Below are 21,152 nucleotides of genomic sequence, written 5' to 3'. Positions count from 1 at the left end.
GATGTATTTAAGAGAGTAGAGTTTTACTTGAGGGAGAGGATTGCCAGGGAGGCAAAGCCCCAAACAGAGGGGGAAAGAATAACTGAGGGTTAACACACCAGTAGGGACTATTCATGTCAGAAGGTTAGGGAGCCTGCTACTGTTTAGGGATTAGCAGAAGGAGAAGAGTCAGCTGCTAATTGCTGTATTTGCTGTGATGAGTTACGACAGATTGTGGTTAAACACTTGCTGTAAATGTTTGAAGTACCTCAGGGGCAAGGAACTGTGCTGTTGTCAGGACCTGGTATGCCAGTAAGGGGTAACCTTGGGACAGGAGCAGCTTGCAGGATGGGTTCATGGATAGGACTGATTGGAGTGGGACCAGATCAGGAAGGAATCTTCACCTGTACCAGCCACCTCCCCCTCACTTTCAGCCTTTGGGTTCTGGTGACTGGCAGGCTTGGATGATCCAAGGGCAGGGATTTAAGGGTACCCACAAGAGCAAGGCTAACTGTAGAACAAAGGCGAAAGAACAAGATGCCCACAAGAAACAGACAAACATCAACCAAACAAGTAAGAAAACACAAGCAAGGACATAGAGAGAGCAGGCCACAATAAAGGGGCCTACACTAAGAACAAATGTGGGAACAAAGAACAAAGCGAGGTAGGGTTAAGAACCCCAGAGACCAGGAAACCCGGTGGCCACAACTAGGGCTAGAGAAACCCCCAAGAGCAGCACGTGAGGCAGGCTTGTATGGAAGTAGCTGAGCTGCTTTAAGGAGCCTGTCTAGAAATAAGCTTGTGCAGCTCAGACTGCGACTCACTGAAGGCCCCCAGCTGGAAGGAGGGCCACACAACAGCCAGGAACCTCACAGCTGTTAAAGGGATAATAAAGAAGCTGCTTGACTTGCTGAGCCATGCAAGTGTTTTGGGTGAACGGGCATTTCCCTGTACGTACCCGGATCAGTCCAGACCATGGGTTGAGCCCCCGTTCCAGCAGGTGGAGACATACCAGAGTTCTAAGGGTAACCTATATAAGGACGGAACCCGCCCTGGAACCCTCAGTATTTGTCTGTCTCCAGCAGGTGGAACAGCTCACCTTTTAGTTCCCTGTTAGCTTGCCCTCTATGTACTTTCTTCTTCTTTCTCTGGGGCAAGCTCACGCAAGTACATTTTTAGTTTACTTAATTATAAAAAAAAAAAAATCAGAATTTTTTTTTTTCTCTGACTGACTGTGTCAGGGTAGACAATTCTGTCTCCCTCGCTCTTGGGGTTCCTAGGGGGGCTTTGCCCCTTGATGTGTGGCACCTAGGTTCCCTTCCCGATGTCCTAGTGTGGGTGATACTGGTGGTGCCAGTCCCTCTCCCCACGTTTTATCTGCTGCCATGCCCCGAGATGCCCATGCCTCGGTTGAGCTTTCAGGGAGGAATAACATGCCCCTGCCTCTGTGAATAGAGTGAATTATTTTATTTGAATAAAACTGTCTTTATTCTTTGAGTTTTTCACAGAGTATATTTTCAGTATAAAATGTTTGCTCTTTATTGTAAAAAATAAAAAAGGCAGCAGTTTATTTTGTGAGGAGAGAGCAGGGCTCAATCTCCCGCCCAGCTCCTCAGGGGCTCCCCACTCAGCTGTTTTTAATTTGCTTCGCAGCTGCTTCCCTGCTCCATGCCACGGCCATCTTTTTGTTTAGCTTGTGGAGAGTCGGCCTCCCGACTCTCCCGCGATGGGGTATGCTCCAGGTGTCTTTCGGGGGGTGAACCGCCCACGAAAGACCTCGGGGTAGGGCTCCCCGACGTGTTTCTAAGCCGTTCCCGTCTCGGGAATGCGCGTCAGTGGCGTCCATTTTGGGTGTTTCTGATTAAACACTTCCTTCTTCTCCGGGGGCAGAGGATCCGATTTTTTTTTTTCCCCTAATTTGAGCCCGGTTCGCTCTCGGGGTGGTGGCTCGGACCCCCCTCCCCCCGTGAAAATTTCGGCCTGGACCTGTTTTTCCTCTGATTTTGTCCTTTTGTTGCATGAATCTTACTTGGCCAGCTTACAGAGGGAGGTGGACCCCCCCAATTGTTCCCCTTCTCCCTCTTTTTCCTGTGCCATCCCCTGATGTTGTTCTGGACCCTCAGGGCCCGGTTAGGGTTCATGTGGTCCTGGGTGCCCCCCTCCCCCGCGGACCCCCCCCAGCCTCCCTTAGACCCATTTGACGTAGGGGACAATAATACCAGGGCTCAAGCCCCCCCCCCCCCCCCCCCGCTAGAGGATGACGATCCCCGTGTGCTGCGCTTATTTCAGCGGGAGGAACTGGAGCCTCTTATTTCCTTCGTTCTCCAGGAACTGGGAATTGATGCCCCACCAGATGATTCTGTACCGGCAGCGATGACACCAAACGCGGACCCGGTCTTGGCGGGACTCAGGGCGTTAGCACATACTTTCCCGTTTCATCCAATGCACCGTTTGCTTCTCCTCAAGAAATGGGAATCCCCAGAGACGGGCCTTCGAGTTGGTAGGGCTATGGATAAGCTATACCCGCTCCCTGAGGACTGCCTGGACATGTTAAAGATTCCTAAGGTAGATTCTTCTGTCGCCGCGGTGACGAAACGTGCCACCATTCCTGTGGTGGGTGCTACAGCATTACGGGATGTGCAGGACCGTAAGCTTGAATTTTATTTGAAACGCATCTTTGAAGTTTTAGCTCTCGGAGTCCGGGTGACAATTTGCAACAGTCTCATGCAGCGGGCAAGCCTTAGGTGGATGCAACAGTTACTCAGCACCCAGGACCTCCCGTCTGCAGAGGCTGAGCAAGCTGAACCCTTGGAGGGTGTGCTATAGCCTATGGTGCGGATGCCCTCTATGACTTGCTTCGTGTCCAGGCAAAGGCTATGGTTTCTGCGGTCTCGGCCAGACATCTTCTCTGGCTACGTAATTGGTCTGCTGATGCTTCTTCAAAGGCTCAGATGGGCACTCTTCCTTTCAAGGGCAAGTTGCTTTTTGGTAAGGACCTGGAGCAGCATATTAAATCCTTAGGTGAGAACAAGGTCCACAAGCTGCCAGGGGACTGTCCCAAACAGTCAATGTCTTTCTTTCCGACTCGCGGTTGCTTCAGGGGAAATCGACATTACGGCACCAGGGCTCGTGGCTCCTTCCCCAGGGGTGGTGTGTCCAGGTCCCAGTCTTGGTCCCATTCCTTTTGCGGCCGTCAAGGCTTCCGGGATGGCCATCAGCAACACATGACCACTAAGTCAGCTCCCCAATGAGATTCGGCCGGTCCATTCTTCAGAACGAAACTTAGGTGGGCGTCTTTCTCTGTTTCTTGAGGAGTGGGCCAAAATCACTTCCGATCTCTGGGTCCTCGAGGTGATCAAACACGGCTACATGTTAGAGTTTGCCTGGGACCTGCCGGATCTATATATCGTGTCCCCTTGCAGCCGTTCCAAGCGACCTGTGGTCTGTCACACCCTGTTGAGACTTCAGGATTTGGGGGCGATCCTTCCAGTACCAGTGCAAGAACAGGGCGCCGGCCAGTATTCAATTTACTTCATTGTTCCCAAAAAGGACGATTCCTTTCTCCCCATTCTGGATCTCAAAAGAGACAATCGGGCCCTCAAGGTTCCCCATTTCAAGATGGAAACCCTGCATGCGGTGATTGTGGCGGTCCGTCCCGGCGAGTTCCTCGCTTCCCTCGATCTGACAGAGGCTTATTTTCACATCCCCATCGGTCGGGAACATCAAAGATTCCTTCACTTTCAGATCCTAGACCAGCACTTCCAGTTCCGGGCCCTTCCCTTCGGTCTCGCCACCGCTCCCCGCACCTTCACCAAGATCATGGTAGTCGTTGTGGCAGCTCTCCGACGAGAAGGGATTTTAGTCCATCCTTATCTAGACGATTGGTTGGTAAGGGGCAAGTCCACTGCCCTCTGCGCGCAAGCGATAAACAGAGTTTTAGCCCTACTCACATCTCTCGGCTGGATAATCAACTACTCCAAAAGCAATCTTCGGCCCTCACAAGAGCTGGAATTCCTGGGTGCTCTTTTCAACACTCGGGTCGGGAAAGTTTTTCTTTCGGACTCGCAGACTCTCAGCCTGATCGATCAGTTGAACACGTTCATCTCTCTACCGCTTCCCACGGCGTGGGATTACCTGCAGATTTTAGTGACCATGGCTTCCACGATCGATCTCGTCCCCTGGGCATTTGCTCATATGCGTCCTGTACAGAAAGCATTGTTATCCTGTTGGAAGCCGATGTCCAAGCAGTACCAGGAGATTCTCCCTCTTTCCGACTCTACCATTGCCAATATACAATGGTGGTTCTCCCCGGTACACCTTCTCAAGGGGATGCCTCTCTTGACTCCCTCTTGGGTCATTGTGATGACAGATGCCAGCCTCTCCGGTTGGGGGGCCGTCTGCCAATCTGAAATGACTCAAGGTTTCTGGTCCCCCTCCCAGTCTCGGTGGCACATCAATCATCTAGAAGCCCGAGCAGTTCGCCTGGCTCTCAAATTTTCTTCCTCTATTTCGCCACAAAGCGATCTAGGTGCTATCGGACAATTTCACCATGGTGGCTTACATAAATCGACAGGGGGGGACTCGAAGTCATCTTATGGTGCTAGAGGCCAGCCAGGTTTTTCTCTGGGCAGAAAGGCACTTGGATTGCCTGGCGGCCTCCCACATAGCGGGCAAGGAAAATATTCAAGCCGACTTCCTCAGTCGACAAAATCTCGATCCCGGCGAGTGGGAGTTGTCAGACAAAGCGATGGACCTCATTGTGCACAGGTGGGGTCCCCCTCACCTGGACCTCATGGTGACACTTTCCAACGCCAAGGCTCCCGGGTTCTTCAGCCGGTGGAGGGAGCATTGTTCGGAAGGAGTGGATGCGCTGGTTCTTCCCTGGCCCTCTGACATGCTACTCTTCGTTTTCCCACCGTGGCCATTGGTGGGGAAGGTTCTACGAAGAATAGAACTCCATCGCGGTCCGGTCATTCTCATGGCCCCGACGTCCGTGGTTCGCGGACCTGGTGAATCTCTGCAGACGGACCTCTTTGTCTCGGTCACCTGTCCCATCTTCTGCGGCAGGGTCCCGTATTTTTCGACCAGGTAGATCGCTTCTGTCTTGTGGCATGGCTTTTGAACGGAGATGTTTGAGATTCAGAGGATATAAGGATGAAGTTATTGCCACACTCCTCAGGGCTCGCAAACAGTCAACATCGCTTACCTACGTCCGGGTCTGGAAGGTTTTTGAAAATGCGCAAGGAGTTGGGTGTTTCGGCACATTTGCCTTCAGTTGCGGTGATTCTCACTTTTCTTCAACATGGTCTCTCCAAGGGTCTTTCGGTCAGCTCCCTGCGCATTCAGGTTTCAGCTCTTTGTTCCCTCCTAGGCACCATTGAAGGTCGGGCGGTCGCCTCTCATCCGGATGTTTCTCAGGGGCGCTAAGCATCTTAAGCCACCTGTCCGGTCTATTTGTCCTTCGTGGAGTTTAAATCTGGTACTTCAAGCCCTTTGTTCGGCGCCGTTCGAGCCTCTCCATCGTTCTCCTCTCAAAGACTTGACTCTCAAGACTGTCTTCCTGGTTGCTATTGTTCAGCCAGGAGAGTGTCTGAGCTTCAAGCTCTATCCTGTAGAGAACCTTTCTTGCATTTTTCGGACTCGGGCGTCTCTCTCAAGACTGTGCCTTCTTTCTTAACTAAGGTTGTTTCTTCTTTTCATGTTAACCAGTCCGTGGAACTTCCTGCTTTTTCACAGGAGGATATCGCGGCGTCTGGTGGTAGTGATCTTCGTCGTCTCGATCTTAAGCGAGTTTTATTGCGTTATCTTGAGGTCACTAATGATTTTCGGGTCTCTGATCATATTTTTGTCCTGTGGAGTGGGCCCAACAGGGGGAAGCAAACGTCTAAGGCTACGATCGCTCGCTGGTTGAAGGACGAGATTTCCTCTGCCTACATTCGCAAGGGCTGAGCAGTTCCTGAAGGCCTAAAAGCTGATTCTTTACATTCTCAAGCAACCTCTTGGGCGGAGTCTCAATTGGTGTCGCCGCAAGAAATATGTAGAGCGACTACATGGAAATCTCTTCATACGTTTGTTCGTCACTACCAACTCGATGTTCAGGCTCGAGTCTTTGGTTCCTTTGGTCGGCAAGTGCTTCAAGCGGGGCTGTCTCGGACCCACCCTTTGTAGGGAAGCTCTGGGATATCCCATGGTCTGGACTGATCTGGGTACGTACAGGGAAAGGAAAATTAGTTCTTACCTGATAATTTTCGTTCCTTTAGTACCACGGATCAGTCCTGACGCCCGCCCGTGCTTATTCTGCCTGCTCAAATTCTTTTTTCCTTCTTATAGGATTTTCTTTTTTGATCCCTGCATCGTCTTCCTGGAATTTAATGATAGGCACCGGAAGCATCGTTACGATGATCAGGGGTAGTTGCACAAGAGCGTTTAGTTACACAGTTCATTCAATTGTTCTGTTATTTTGTTAGTTTAAATTAAATTTCTAGTTATCCTGTTACTTGCTTGATCTTGTATTTTCTGCTTTGACAATGGTTATACTGAGGGTTCCAGGGTGGGTTCCGTCCTTATGTAGGTTACCCTTAGAACTCTGGTCTGTCTCCACCTGCTAGAACGGGGGCTCAACCCATGGTATGGACTGATCTGTGGTACTACAGGAACGAAAATGATCAGGTAAGAACTAATTTTCCTGTTTGGGGCTGGCCATGGGCAGTGACCCAGAAAATCATATAAATAATGAAAGCAAATTAAGTTGTGTAGTTATGTTCTTATATGGGTCCTTACCTAGGACACCTTACAAAATGTATATGAAAAAAGTGCAAAATCAGTTACCAGATGGATCAAGAAATGTAAACATAAGAAAAACAAGTTTGCAACGATATTTTCAGTTTTGATTGGAACACACTAAGAAATGTGAATTTTAACCATGAGGACATTTCTTATTCTATTGAGAGAGTGCTAAGGTGAAAATGAGAAATTGCCTGTTTTTGCATATAGAATGCAAAGAAGTGTATAAGTCTCCAAACATGGTGCAGTATTAGTGAAAATGCATGAAAAGATGAGGCACAAATATTTGATGCATTACCACACACACACACATATATATATATATATATATATATATAAACGCATCAAACATTTATGAATAAAAAGGGACTTATTCAAAGAAAAAAAGTTTTTTGATACCTTTCATCAGACCCAGAAAACTTAATACAAAATTGTTATATATTTAAAATATATAGTTTTTTTCTTTGAATAAGTCCCTTTTTATTCATAATTGGAGTAATTTTCAAAGGAAAATGTAAATACACTGTCATAAGAATTTTCAAAAGCCCATTTACCTATAAAAGTGGGCTTTAGAAAGTTGCTACAATATATGCCATTGAATTGTCAATAGGTTTTACCCGGGCTAAGTGCACAACGCAATTAAATGGTCTTTTGAAAATTTGTACGATAATGTTACATTTATATTTTCCTTTGAAAATTACCCTGATTATAACTAATAATGTCCCACAGAAACATTCTCACACTAGACATTTTGCCAAAGAGACTACTTCTAAAATACTAATAAGAAATACTATTAAATGACTGTGCACAAATATGTTCATGGTGTATTCTCTCCAATTTCTGAGAGATACAAATGGTTTCTCTACATCTTGATAGTTAGAAGTGGTGGCTGTAGATTAATACTATAGTGGAGCTAGGAATAAATGATGTGGAAAACGTATTCGTTTTGACAAACCTTTTCAAACACTTTGCCATTGCAGTTCCTTCCTGAGACCAGATGGTCTAAACCACAGTGAAAATGTTCCTGAATTACTAAATTGTTCCATATGGATGTCTCAGCAGGTTTCATTCAGAATAGGACAGGAAATTAGAAAATCTAATACAGTGTTCTCCAAACTTCTCCTAGAAGCACACCTATCCAGTTGGGTTTTCAGGATCGCCTTAATGAATATGCATGAGATAAATTTGCAAGTATGTAAATCTACCTCATGCATATTCATTGTGGCAATCCCAAAAACTAGACTGGATAGGGTGTTCCTCCAGGAGAGAGGGATGAGAAACACTGCTTTAGTAGTTTAAAAAAAATATTGTGCAATATATACAGTAAAACCTGATCAACTCCATATATATAATATATATATACAATATGGATATTGTGAAAGATTCAACTGGACAATGCACAAATTATTGTGATCTCTGTCTAGAGGAAGGAAAAATACCCACAATATATCTCTGAAATGGAGTTAGTATGCAATAGAGTGACCTATGGTTTGAAAAGGTCATTTCCTGCATTTTTTTTATTGCTATTGGAAGATTTCTTCCCTGGAAATGTCTCATATGTTTTTGCACTTTTGCAGTGTTAGATATTTCTATCGTAAAATGGAATTTCACAATGGGATTAAAGGAAAGTTATATAAAAAATCCATAAATAAATAAATAAGAAGCCAAGTGGTAATGTTATCTTTTCTGGGGAAAAAAGCTTGACATTTTTCCTACTGTAGGTTTTCAAATACTCATAGTGGTTCTGCTTACCCTATCTCAGGTCATACAAAAAGTTCATTCAAAATTTTGTTCCTGGTGTCAGATAAGTATTAATATCCTATGTAACCACCTGGCTAAAACATTCACACACAAAATATTTATAATACAGGGTTCTTTGTATGGGGAGACAGAATAATTTGTTATGACATCCAGTGGAGTTGGATATAGCACACCCAGTACTTAACTGTCTTTCTTTCCAAATATTGCACACCACAATGGATTTTTGTGGATCCCAAATTTTAAAAAAGCCTGTTCACTGAAGAAATTTAGAGCAATGAAATATTTACAACAAACTGTCCGAGACGAGATTACAGATGAACATCACATCATAGTTAGTACAAGTTATCCACATGAATCTTACTGAATTACTAGCAGACAAATCTATATTCTGGCATAAATTACTTCACAACCCTCTACTGTATGTTGGAAATATTGATGCTTGTTACAGCAGCTCCCTGCTTCTTACTTATTACTTCATTTCTCCCTGAAAGTCACTTTCTTTGTGGCTTTGAAAGAATTTAACTTACCTAGTATTAGGAACTCTCTTTGCTTAAGACTAGGTCCATTCACTCCATTCTCACAACTTCATCTGTGAAATCCCAAGCTTCATTCCTTTCTCTTTGTTTTCTGCAAGAGACCCTCCATACTGCTTCCTTCCTCTAACAGGGACAACTGCAGACTGAAACTTTTATCCTGTGAGGTTTTTGTACCGCCTTTTACTAGTAGAATCTACCAACTGCACTCAGCAAACTGGAGCATTCATTATACCAGGGAATATTATTTCCCTTAGCAGGGCAAGTTACTCCACAGTAGAAACAAGGAGTCCCCTGCACCTACGTTTGAAAAAAAATGTACATATCCTGTGAGAGCCAGTATATCTTAGAAAAGCCAAATAAACCTCCTTTATTTATAGCTTTCTTCTGGCTCCCTCTCTCCGGTACATAATACATTATCTTCAGAATATGCTAAAAGTTAATTATCCCATTTTGGATGTACCAATCACTCTGCTGATATCAAGAACAACTAGAAGCACATTGAGCATGATTCAACACACACTAAGATCAAGAACCTAAGAAAGTCCATTCTTTAATCACCACTCAGCCTCTGTTAAATAAAGGAAGAATCTGGTAATTCTAAATGAAGGCTTAATATGCTGTAAGACCATAGGTGCAGGAAGAAACTGCCAGATCCCAAAAAAATATAAAAAAAATAATAATAATACGCACAAAATTCCTCTTATTTTCTGTTTAAAAATAAATTTCACAATGAGATTAAAGGACACACAATGCCCTTATAAAGTACAACGCATTAAAAACTATAGCTATGGAAGGCAAACATACAACCATGAATTCTTTGCTTCCATATTTACTAATGAGAATGTTGGGAAGATAACAGTTCCAGAGACTGTTTTCAAAGGTGATGATTCAGATGAACTGAATCAAATTATGGTAAACCTGGAAAATGTAGGCGGCCAGATTAACAAAAAGTAGCAAATCACCTGGACTGGATGGTACACATCCCAGAGTTCTGAAAGAACTCAGAAATGAAATTTCAGATTTTTTTAGTAGAAATTTGTAACCTATCATTAAAATCATCCATTGTACCTGAAGACTGGAGGGTGGCCAGTGTAACCCTGATATTTAAAAAGGGCTCCAGGGGTGATCCAGGAAACTATAGACCAGTGAGCCTGACTTCACTGCTGGGAAAACATCATAGAAACTATTCTAAAGAACAAAATTACAAAACATATAGAAAGACATGGTTTAATGGAACACAGCCAGGATGGATTTACCCACAAATCTGCTACATTTTTTTGAAGGGGTTAACAAACACGTGGATAAAGGTGAACCAGTAGATAGTGTATTTGGATTTCCAGAAGGTATTTGACATAGTCCCTAATGTGAGGCTTCTAAGAAAACTAAAAAGTCATAGGATAAGAGGCAGTGTCCCATGGATTGCAAACTGGTGAAAAGACAGGAAACAGAAAGTAGGATTAAATGGAATGTTTTCTTAGTGGAAAAAGGTAAACAGTGGAGTGCCTCAGGGATCTGTACTTGGCCAGTTGCTTTTCAATGTATTTATAAATGATCTTTAAAGGGATAAGACAAGAGGTGATCAGATTTGCAGGTGACACATGCGGATTGTGATAAATTGCAGGAGGACTTTGTGAGACTGGAAGATTGGGCGTTCAAATGGATGATGAAATTTAATATGGACAAGTGCAAGGTGATGCATATAGGGAAAAATAACCCATGCTATAGTTAGACAGTTAGATTCCATATTAGGAGTTACCACCCAGGAAAAAGATCTAGACATCATAGTGGACAATACATTGAAATCTTCAGCTCAGCATGCTGCGGCAATCAAAAAAACAAAGAATGTTAGGAAATTAGGAAGGGAATGGTGAATAAAACATAGAATGTTATAATGCCTCTGTATTGCACTTAGGGGTAGATTTTAAGAAATTGTGCGCAGGCTACCCGGCGCGCACACATGGACGCCCGATTTTATAACATGTGCGCACATGTTATAAAATCGGGGGTTGGCGTGCGCAAGGGGGTGTACAATTGTGCACCCTGTATGCACCGACGCCCACAGCCTTCATCCGTTCCCTCCCAGGCCGCTCCGATTTCAGAGCAGCCTGGGAGGGAACTTCCTAACCCCTTAACTTAACCTCCCTTCCCCCTCCTCCTAACCCTCCTGCCCCCTAGCCCTATCCTAACCCCCCCCCCACCCCCAACCTTTATTTTACCTCTTGTGCCTGCCGGCAGACAATCCTCCAACACAGCAGCAAATGGCCGCTGTGCCGGAGGCCTCTGGCCCCGCCCCCTCCCGCCCCCTTTTTCGAAGCTCCGGGACTTAGATGCATCCCAGGACTTTACGCGCATTGCCGGGCCTACGCGCGTAAGGCTTTTCATAATGGGATTCCATTGCTCTGTAAAGAATTGGACTTGCTAGATGCATGGTATACTTTACATCCCATAGAACATGATTACACACATGTATCACAGGCGCATGTATCTTACTCACTTATTGATTCTTTTATTATCCACCACTCTTTTTCTACAGTGTCTGACGCTGTAATTGGGCCCTTGGAAATCCCTGATCATGCCTTAATTTGGGTGGACCTTTGCTGGTCAGATGTTTAGCGGCACCACTGTCCATGGCATTTCCCAGCTTATTTAACTAAAGACCAAAATTTTCGGGCTTTTCTACATCAAAAATGGCTACAATTTTCGGGCTTTTCTACATCAAACAAGACTCATGTAGGAGAACCTGCCCTTTTTTGGGAAACAGGGCAGGGTGAGATCATTGCTTATTTAGCACATAGACATAGAGCCTTAGATTCTAAGTTGTTGAATCTTGAAAAGCAGGTATATAAAGATAGGATAGAATTAACCAGGCAGTGAATAGAGAATTCGAGACTTACATATTTATCATCCTTGATTGCTCTGAATTTGTTGATACATCAACTGGCGATAAAATCTATGTTCTGTTATAAGTATCAGCTGTTCCAACATGGAAATAAAGCTGGAAAATTGTTGGCTGCTTTGGTTAAGCGCAAGCTTGGGGATAAATATATTGCTGCAGATCATGATAAAGGATACAATATAGTCAATTCTCAGAATGCCTTGCAAAAAATGTTCTTGGTGTATTTTCAACAGTTGTAGCGACATCCCCAGGGTGACATCAGTATAAGAGACTAGTTTTTTTTTAAATGCTTCAGCTTCCTCAGCTCACTGATGTGCATTAAATAGGTTAAATGCCCCAATCTGATTAGAGAAAATCCAGTATGGCATCATGAGCGCTCTTTATTCCAAGGCTCCAGGGCTTGATGGGTATGGAGCGGAATTTTATAGGATTCTAGTAGTGAAGGTGTCCCCACCTTTGCTTCTTATGTATGCCCATCTTATTGAGATGCAGCATTTTCCCTACACTACTAACAAAGCCCTAATTACCCTTTTACCTAAGAAGTATAAAGATCCTCTGTTGCCGGAATCATATAGACACACTTCACTGTTGAATTTTGATGTGAAATTGTTGGTTAAGATTTTTGCTGAGTATCTGGCAATAGTAATTCCGGATTTGTCAGCAAAACATCAGGTGGGATTTGTGCATGGGCGACATTCGGTTTTAAATGTGCAGAAGGTATTGGCATCTCTAGCATGGAGTACAGCACATGCAGTCCCCTCGTTGCTGGTTAGTTTTGATGTCAAAAAGGCCTTTGACCATGTGGCATGGGACTAACTTTTTTTTTATGTCTTAGATCATTTCAGATTTTGTGGTAGGTAGTTGAACGTGATTAGTTTGTTATATTCTAACCCTGTGGCTCACATTTTGATTGTTTCTCCCACTAGAGAGTTCTCCTTGCAGTGTGGCACATGTCAAGGATGCCCTCTCTCGCCTCTTCATTTTATCTCTAGAGCCTCTCTTGCGATCTATCAAGCAAAATGTGAGTTTATTGGGCATCCAGATGGGCAAAACTATGTTTAAGATAGCACCTTTGTGGATGATTTGATAGTGTAGCTTAGTAATTCAATTAGGTTGCTGGCTGCCTTGATGGGAGAGGTCTCTACTTTTGGTTCCTTTTCTGGATTGAAACTTTTGAACAAATTGCAGGCAATGGCATTTCCTGCCCAGGACAATACATTAGAACATAAATTGCCATGCTGGCTCAGACCCTTAAGTGGGCCAGTGATACTTTCCATTATCTTGGAGTTCAGATACCAATAGACCTTAACGAGCTGTCTGACCTGAATGTTTTGCTATTGCTGAGAGCCTTGAAATCTAAGTGATTAGCATGGAAGAACATACCTCTTTCAGTGACTGGTAGAGTGAACTTGTTCAAAATGCTTCTTTGGCCACAGTGGTTATATATCTTGCAAATGGTGCCATTAGTGTTACAAAAACTGGACATAAAACTGGTTTACACCATGCTATCTCATTTTGTGTGGCGAGGCAAAAGGGTAAGGATTTCAGTAGTTAGAATGCTGGGTGATTGACGATAAAAGAGTTTGGGTATCCCAGATTTAAAGGAATACAATATGGTTTGCTTATTACTGCATGTCAAAGTCTGGTTATTTAATACCACTCATTTTATTCCTTTAAATCTGGAGCGTTGGTGGCATCTTTTGTAATTTCACTATATGCTGCATGCAAAACTGGCTCAATTGCCACAGGACATACGCAAGAATCTTTTAATCACCTCTTTGAGGAAGGCATGGTCCTATCTTTGAGTCAGGTTGGGGCATGACCTGTGGGAATTGGTTTATTTGCCCACTAGGGACAACTTAGATTTTTTTTGGGCAGATAGTCAAGTGCCTTTATACAAATGGGCTGCATAGGGTATACACTTTATATCGCAAGTAGTGGATTTGCATGGTAAAATGCTAGCTTACCCTAAATTACAAAACCAATTTAACCTTCAGTCTAAGTTTCTGCATATCTCCAGTTGCATCACTATATCTCCTCATTGAAGGGCCTTAATTTACAGGATACCTTTTAGATCAGGTCGAGGAATTTTTTCAAATCTAGATTTGCCGTAGGGTTGGAATTTGGCATCTTCATAAGTCACTTGCTAAGCTTGGGACATTTGTTGTCAGGAGATTTGTTGGTAGCCAAATGGAAAACTGTATTCCCTACACTTATTTGATCAGTTTAAGCTTTTCTCTTTCCTTTAAGTGCATCCCTGGACTGACAGAGGAACAAACCTGAGAGAGATACAGTATATGTTGTTACAGAGGGCATACCTAGTTACACAAAGTGGCTGTTTTAGAATCAGAACTATGTTTGAAGTATCACCAAGCCTGGGATACGCTAGGACACCGTTTGTGGTTTTGTCCAGTGATAGAATCTTATTGGGAGAAGATTTGTAAATATTTATCTTCATTGGGACAAAAGGTGTGTTTTGCCCCTGAGGGCGTTCTTTTTGATGCATCAGTAACTTTTCAGATTCAGGGAAAGGGAAAGTGCCTTCTGATTAGAAAAGTCTGCTTGATTGGGGAAAAATCCATTCTCTTTGTGTGGCGTGAACAATCAGCACCCTCCTTTTGGTACTGGAGGAATACATGCATGGTTTAATGCAAATGAAAAATCAGCATATAGCCTGTTCTTTTAGGAGCAAGTCACAATTCACTGAAGTCTGGAACCCTTTGTCTCCAAGGGCAAGGAGTGAGGTGATTAATTGCCTGTAGATTGTATATGCCCTCTTACTTTGCTGTTATGTTACATGAGTCCCCCTTGTGGTATTGGAAAAGGAATCTTTCTGGTGCTTTAACAGTTCTGACATGCGTCTATGCAGAAGGGGATTGGGGGGGGAGGTTTTATAGTTGACTCCCTTGATGGGTGCGGTTGCCTGTCACTTTTGTTTGACGTTGGATGTGGGCTTTTGGATGTAGATGGGAGAAGGAAAATAATACACAAAATGTGTGACTGTTTCATTAACTGTTTATACATTGCTCAACATGCTTCAGAACCATGTATGTTGCAAGTTGTTTATATTTGCCTTTTCTTAAACAGTTTAAAGTAAAAAAAAAAAAAAAAAATGCAAAAAAAAAAAGTGAACGCAAAATGTAAACTGCATAAATTACACCCTCCAAAGAGGAGGTATGACTTTACATGTGTTAATTTGTGTGCATACTGGGGACAGTTACCTGAGCACTTCATAAGTCTATTTTGAAAATGCTGGCTAAAGTCTATGTGTACAAGTTATATGCAGACTTTAGCTGTACCTGCACAGTCATAAAACTAATCTTTGCTATGCATAGACACACAAAACATTTTTGTTTGTTACAGTTTTATTGAGTCATAGTTTTACTGGAAGCCAAAAAAAATGGATTGCTATAGAGTAGTATAATTTGTGTCACATCATTTTATTGTAATAGATACCTTGAGGTCCTGGAGGAAATATTTTTTTTAAAATTGAAGCCAGCAGTTGGGGAAGGGAGGAGGGGCCCATATTTGAAAGTATATTTGATTATGTTTAAAGTTATTTGCCACTGCTATTAATTGCATCAGTAGCATGGGATCTTCTTAGTGTTTGGGTAATTGCCAGGTTCTTGTGGCCTGGTTTTAGCCTCTGTTGGAAACCGGATGCTGGGCTTGATGGACCCTTGGTCTGACCCAGCATGGCAATTTCTTATGTTCTTACAGTTAGCCAGATAATTTATTCAGGGATATTCAGTGGGCCATTTATCTCACTGAACGGCCAGGACAAGTTATCCGGTTAACCTTTGCCAGATAGTTCACTAAATGGCCTACTGAATATTGGCTTCTTCACATCTAGAAAAAAACTTTTAATGATTTTTGTGTTCTTTCAGGCTCCCTGATCTCCTGTAACTGTATGGCTGGAAAATCTGACCTTATCCACTAAATTTGCCAGTCACCTTGGGAGAATGAAGGCCAAGCTAGGTCAGGGAGTTGGAGGCAGGTCGATGGTGCATTTGACTCCCTGTCCTCTACTGTATCATTTTTCTCCCTCCTGCACTGACCAAGGAGCAGGAAGTAGAGGCAAGCAGCAGCACTGCAGGCCATATCCTCCTTCACTGCCACCTGGTGTCTGGCTCCTGCTTTGAACATGCAGTAGTAAGGTGTGGGTTGGTTGTAAGAAAAAGGGTTTGAGAATCTGTGACATGGGTAAGTTGTGAGAAAAAGGGGTTGGGATGTGGGTGAAAGAAGGATTGGGATGATGAATGTGTGAGAAAGAGGCGCTAGGGGTAGGGTATGTCTGTTTATACTAGTGATGGCAAACTCCCATCTTCGACTGCTACAAACAGGCCATGCTTTCAAGATATCCATAATGAATATGCATGAGAGATATTTGCATGCACTGCCTCTATTATATGCAGATATCTCTCATGCATATTCATTGTGGATGTCCCTCCCTGATCTTTCTCTTCCCCCACATCAATATCTGAAATCCCAATCCATGAAACTCCAGAAAAAAAATAAATTATTCAGATACAATGGAAAATTAGAAAGCTACTTTAATGTATATTTATTTTGTATTGTAAAAATAATTTATACAAATGTGATGCATAACTTATTTATTTAGAACTTTTCTATACCGACATTTAAGTGAATATCATATCGGTTTACAATGAACTGGGGTAACCAATAACTTTAGGAAATAAGAAATTACATGTAACGAAAGGGAGCTAGAACTGAGGGGAGAAAGGGCTGGAATAGCAAAGTCAGGTGCATGCGAGGTATGGTAACAGAATCGAATGTTAACACTTGTTTACAATAAAAATAACCATTATTTACAATATATACAGTGTATACAATCTGCAGGGGAGGAGGTAGTTGAGATGTAGCCGGGAAGTAGGGTCTGCCAGGTTAAGTGAAGGCCTGAGAGAAGAGCCAAGTTTTAAGTTTTTTTTTTTTGTTTTTTTTTTTTAAAGGTTTGGGTTCAGTGTTCTTGGCATAGGTAGGGGGGCATAGAATTCCAAAGGGTTGGTCCAGCAATGGTCAGGGCCCGTTCTTTAGTGGCTATGTGCTGGGTAAGTTTGGGGGGAGAAATGTAGAGGCTTCCTTTGTAAGCCATTCTCGTGGGTCTGTTAGATGAACTTCTAAATCTTTGCAGCAGAATTTTTTTTTAACTCTTGCCACAGAATCTACTTCTGCTGCAGGAAACTGAAGGCTGTCTCTATTATTAGTATTCTTCATGTACCCTCTCATCCATTTTTTTCCCTCTGGAGTTCAGAGTGTCATTAGGCAAGATCATATGGAAATGTTTTAGTAAAACTAGAATTTTAAATCTCCTAATTATTCAACTTCCTCTCCCTCTCCCCAACGCATTATTACAATATAACACCATTGACAGGGTTTGTCTACAATGTGAAGTGTGCTTCTCAATCTAATTGCCAAAGAGGCAAGAACCTCCTGGCTAGGATGAGGAAACAGACTGTAAAAAACTAACAGAGATGAAACTGGCTAGTAAAATGGGCAACACAATAATAATGGGATATTTGAATTATCCGAGTATTAGGTAAATGTAACTTTAGTACATGTAAGGGAGATAAAATTCCTAGATGCCATCAATGACTGCTTCTTGCAGCAGTTGGTCATGGAACCGATGAAAGGGGAAACTATACTAGATCTAGTTCTCAGTGGAACACAGGACCTGGTCAAGAAAGAAAGGTGGTGGATCTGCTTGGCAAAAGTGATTATAATAAAAATGAACTTGACATAATCACTGGAGGGTGAATACTAATGAAAACTACTGCAGTAGCATTTAACTACAAAAAGGAAAACTATGATAAAATGAGGAAATTTATTAGAAAAAAAAATGAAAGGAAAAATCCACAAAGTTAAAAACTTTCTGAAGGCGTGGAAATTGTTTAAAATTACTATCCTTGAGGCCCAGACAAAATGTATTCCAAGCATTATAGGTGTGTCTACTAATTAATTTGGTAGTGACCTACAAGGGGATGATTAAACTCTCAATAAGGGCTGGTGCAATAGTATGATTTAGATGAGAGCCTGGTTGATTTTTAATGAAAAAATGTCTCTTGCCTATAAATCAAAGGATGAGCTAGGGATGGGTGGAAGTGAGAGACAGACACTAAATTTAACTCCCTCTGTCTTGCTTATTATCTCAGGCATATACAAACTCTTTAAAACAAACAAAAAAAAAAAAGCTATACCCGATTATTTCACCTGTCTCCAAACTTTTAAGTCCTAAGATTTCCGAGAGCTATACTTACCAATCCTCTTCAGCCAGCAGCAAGATGATCTTCTCTTAATGCTACCACTGGATTTAGAGGTTGGAGTTTGATGGCGCACGCTTCTGGTTCTCTTCTACTGCAAGGGGTGTGGGGAAAAGAACAACGAATTAGGAGACCAAATTTGCAGATGATGCAAAATTGCTTTGTGTTAAAACTGCAATGGATTGTGAGGAAATGCAAAAGGACTTTGAGACTAGGAATCGAAATAGCAGATGCAATTTAATGTGGACAAGTGCAAAGTAATGCCTTTATATAGCTCTAAGGTATGACCACACATATTGAGTATTGTGTGCAATTCCAGTCGCCCCATGTCAGAGAAGATCTGGCGGACATATAAAAGATGCAAGCTGCATGTGATAGCAACTGTCACTCCGTGCAGACCACCCCAGGCCCTCTGTCAAGGGCAGCAACTTCTGCTCCACCCATTATGGTCTCTTTATTTTGTTTTTAGCAAGGGTCTGTTTGTGTTATGCATGTGTGACCGAAGTGCATTATTCTATTAGTGTGTAGTGTCTTTGTAGAGATCTGTCGCAATCTGGCTTATTCTCTTTTCCCAGTAGGAAATATATTGGTGTTCTAGAGCCTGGTGTAATATTTGCAGTGTTGCTTTTTCCATAATTAGGGTTATTATTGATTGATTGCAGTTTGTGCTGTTTTGGAATGGGAAGTTTACTATATTGTAATTGTAGTTCAGTTTATTCTTGGCTTTCTACCATACAGTAAGAGTGACCAACTCTGCTCCATAAGAGCCACAAACAAGTCTGATTTTCAGGTTATCCACAATGATTATACATGAGATAGATGTGAATGCACTGCCTCTTTGTATACAGATATTAGTCCTGTGGGAACTCTGTGCTACTGCGGAGTGCAGAATTCCCAAAAAATTCTCCTCTTGCGCACAATTTGGCAAACCCAGCATGCTGTGAGTGGGCTGGCCTCTGTTCACGGTGAAAAAGAAGCAGGTCCCAGCGTGCCGTGAGCGGGATGGCCTCTGTGTACGGCGAAATTGAAGCAGGCCAAGGCGTGCCATGAGCAAAGGCCATCCCACTCATGGCAAAGAAGCCGGTCCCGGTGTGTCAGAACCAGGATGGCCTCTGCTCGCGGTGAAGAAGGAACAGGCCCTGGTGTGGCGCGAGTGGGATGGTCTCTGCTCACGGCTAAAAGTAGCAGACCTCAGTGAATGTGTGTGTGTGTGTGTGTGTGTGTGTAAGACTGCAAGCCTGGGGGGTGAGAGAGGATGCATGGCTGAGGATGCCAGAGAGAGGGAGCCTATGTGAGGAGATTGTGAAAGAGTGTGTATGTATGTGAGAGATTGGGAGCTGTTGTGTGTACGTGAGGGTGCTTGTATGTGAGAGAGGGAGCCTGTGTGAGGGTGTATGTATGTGTAAGAGCCTGTGTGAAGGGATATGTGTGTGGGAGAGAGGGGAACCTATATGTAAGGGGTGAGTGAGAGAGGGAAGCCAGTGTGCAGGGGTGTGTGTGTGAGAGAGAGACATAAGTAGCCTTGTGAGGGTGTATGCATAAGGAAAGGGAGCCTGTGTGGGCATGTGTGTGAGAGAGAAGAGGAACCTATATGAGGGGGTGTGTGTGCGAGAGAGGGGGAGCCTACATGATGGGGTATGTATGTGTACTAGAGAGAGGGAGCCTGTGTTTGAGGGGCAGTATTGAAAGAGGGGTCAAACTCTGGGAGTGGAGGTAGAGTGGAAGGGATTGAGCCTAGAGGGGGAGGGGAGAGAGAGTAGCTGGAGGAGTTGGGTCCTGAGAGGGCAAAGTGAAAGGAGACTGGCTAAGGGAGTAGGGAGAGAAAGTGGAAGAGACACTTACAGTGAACTTCTAAGGAAATTCTGCTCAAAATATTTAGAACTCTGCGTCTTTAATAACTTTTTTGTGTCTTACCTTTTAAATTAATTACTTAGACTGTCATGCATGTTGTGTTATTTTGCAGAATTTTAAGTTGTGTGCAGAATTCCACCAGGAGTAAAATATACCTCAAGAATATTTAATCTGGAAATTCTGAAAAGCAGACCTGTTTGTGGTACTTTAGGACCAGAATTAGCCACCTCTGCTATTTAGGTTCCAAGTGTCTTTGCAGGAATTTCTGGTTGGCATTACAGAAGCACACACAAATATAATATGCAAGTTGTAAGTGATATTTTTACCTCAGACTGTACTCTCTCCTTTTACATGTAAAATCTGTTACAAATTCATAACAGATAGAAACAAATAGAAATGATGGCAGAAGAAGACCAAACGTCCCATCCAGTCTGCCCAGCAAGTTTTCACACTTTTTTTTTTCCTCATACTTATCTGTTAGTCTTGGCTTTAGGTAACTTTTTGGTTCTATTTCCCTTCCACCCCCGCCAATAATGTAGAGAGCAGTGTTGGAACTGCCTCTAAGTGAAATATCTAGCTTGATTAGTTATGGGTATTAACCACCGCAATAAGCAAGCTACACCCATGCTTATCTGTTTATCCAGACTATGTAATTAGGATGGGATCAAAGTGGTGGGTGCAAGACTATAAGGTTCACCTAGAGCCACCTATACTCTTGCACTGGCCTTTGCTGCACTGGCTCCATTTGGGAAAGCAGGACTCCCATCTGGAGCTGTACTGCTTTGGGTCAGTAGCTCTCTCCAATCTCAGCTGCAGCAATGAGATGTACAGTTTCAGCCAGGGCTTAATTTTTCTCTTTTTTTTTTTTTTTTTTTTTTTTTTTAAGCTTCAGAGGAAGCCAGTAACATGGATCACTTCTGGCCCTCACTCCCCTGTAGCAGAGAGGCAGAGCAGAACCTAGGGAACCATAAAAGGAATAGAGACTGTGTTGCACACAGTCAATGGGAATGCACTCGATTGATGGGGGGGGCGGGGTGGAGGCAGTCACAGAATGGGTCAGGAAGAAGT

General features: G+C 43.2%; 1 protein-coding gene across 3 annotated transcripts in view; it reads left to right on the top strand.

Moving 5' to 3' along the window:
• Nucleotides 1-21,152, top strand: part of EPB41L4B (erythrocyte membrane protein band 4.1 like 4B) — a 709,272-nt gene that overhangs the window by 625,195 nt on the left and 62,925 nt on the right. The gene's annotated exons all lie outside the window — the stretch shown is intronic.

This window comes from Rhinatrema bivittatum, chromosome 2, assembly GCF_901001135.1.
Source record: "Rhinatrema bivittatum chromosome 2, aRhiBiv1.1, whole genome shotgun sequence".
NCBI lineage: Eukaryota > Metazoa > Chordata > Amphibia > Gymnophiona > Rhinatrematidae > Rhinatrema > Rhinatrema bivittatum.
This window is presented reverse-complemented; position numbering and strand designations above follow the sequence as displayed.